A 1,770-nucleotide genomic window follows, 5' to 3' on the forward strand; every position below is an offset into this window, starting at 1 on the left:
AGATAACGCTTTAAAAATGGCTACATGTGACCTTACATGTTCAAGTATATTAACTTGAACATGTATATTAACTATAGTAAACTAACTTCAGAAGGTTCATTTGTGACTGCACTAATAGAGCCAGAAAATGTCTTTTATTTGTAATATTTCATGGTCAAGTACTTCAATGTAAATGCGTTTAAATTCCTTATATTCTTTCATATTTTATCCTTTAACAAAAGAGTTTTGAATCTCGCTGGCTCTCTCGTGTGAAGTGAATCACACTTGCTTTGTGTTGCAAGGCATGTGATTGGCTGTTCGCTACTGATATATCACTCATTCATGTGCACGTGCTCCCCAAACTCAGGATCAAGGCCCGAGTTGACAAAGAAAGTTGATGATCAGCATCATGGTACCAATTAAGCCGGATTATACTGTAACTCTGAATTTGTTCACCTACCATCATGGTACAGGCCCCTGTTCTTTCCAACAACAAAGCACTTGAACACGATAAACTCGGAATTACAACTTCAGAAGTGGGAAGTAGGAAGTTTCAGATAGCATGTGAAGGCAGCACAATCCCATGACCTTGGCATTAGTCTCATTTGAAATTCAAATCAGTTCGTTTTGAATGTAGACCAGCAGGTAAATTCATTATTGTTCTTTAATTGTATAAAAACTAATTATTGTTCTAAGCTGATGTGCATTATTATCAGCAGTCACTTTCCATTGTGCTTTTAGTGTTGAAAGGGTGTTGATGTCATAGCAAGTTAGAGAGCTTTTCTAACTGTTGTGATCACTGGTGATCAGTTCTTCTCATCTTAAACAATGTCATGATACTGGTTGAGATTAAAGAAGTTAAAGGAACTTGTATTTTTTTTCTTTTTCTGCAGTTGCTGCTTCATCTGTGCCTTTTTTGTGCTGATAAACAAAGGTGAGCACAAAAGCGACATTCAAAAGTTACTTTTATACCACATGTATAAATGCCAGACTGTGTTTACAATTAAAGTTTGTGTGATTTCAGTGTGTCTGCAGGTCCCAATAGAGGGTTTTATTGGTGGTTCTGTTGTTCTGCCGTGTTCTTCAGCTGAACATGATCTTAAACTTCAAGATATTAATGTGCTTTGGAGGGACAAAGGCAGTGAAACCGTTTATGATATAATTAAAGGTAAAGATTCAGTAGAGCGACAGAACCCACGATACAAGAACAGAGCTGAAACTTTCCCTGAGGAGTATGAGAGAGGAAACTTCTCCCTCAAACTCATCAATCTTAATCACACTGATTCAGGAGAGTTCAGCTGCTTCATCACACACTCATCTGATTCTAAACAGGAGACTGTATGGCTGTTCATTAATGGTGCGTAAAAATAGTTAATTTATGTTTGAAGTTTTAAAGGTGCAGTATGTAGCATTGACAGCTAGCGGTTGAAATGGGTACTTCAGTCCAAATTAAGAATATTGGAGAGATTTGTTTCTCCCATCCCCTCTTCCTCAGACTCAACACTCACGTGGGTTGGCAGATTGAGGAAACGCAACAGGAAAAAGTGCAATTGGCAATGGAAGGCGACGTATGTTGATGAGTTGATTTGCCTCTGGTCAAAGAGCTTTTTTAGATGGATGCCAAGGCATTTTAGGTGGGGCAGAATCTGTGATCTTTGATCCAGTTTGTTTGCTCCCATGGCTGTATTATGCTGTGTTTTCGACCAATTGGCAACCTTGGCTGTCAAAATACTATTGGATAAACTGTGAGTGGGCTGAATCACAAAGCCCAAAACAAAAACAGACATTCTG

General features: G+C 38.3%; 1 long non-coding RNA gene across 1 annotated transcript in view; it reads left to right on the forward strand.

Annotated features, from left to right (window-relative positions):
- Positions 1-871: 871 nt before the first annotated feature.
- Positions 872-1,770, forward strand: part of LOC107577479 (uncharacterized) — a 1,710-nt gene continuing 811 nt past the window's right edge. The window contains exons 1-2 of the long non-coding RNA XR_001608210.1: positions 872-913; positions 1,004-1,336. This is a non-coding gene — a long non-coding RNA (uncharacterized lncRNA). The remainder of the gene's footprint in view (positions 914-1,003; positions 1,337-1,770) is intronic.

Source organism: Sinocyclocheilus grahami, unplaced genomic scaffold (assembly GCF_001515645.1).
Source record: "Sinocyclocheilus grahami isolate Dianchi unplaced genomic scaffold, SAMN03320097.WGS_v1.1 scaffold6184.1, whole genome shotgun sequence".
Lineage (NCBI taxonomy): Eukaryota > Metazoa > Chordata > Actinopteri > Cypriniformes > Cyprinidae > Sinocyclocheilus > Sinocyclocheilus grahami.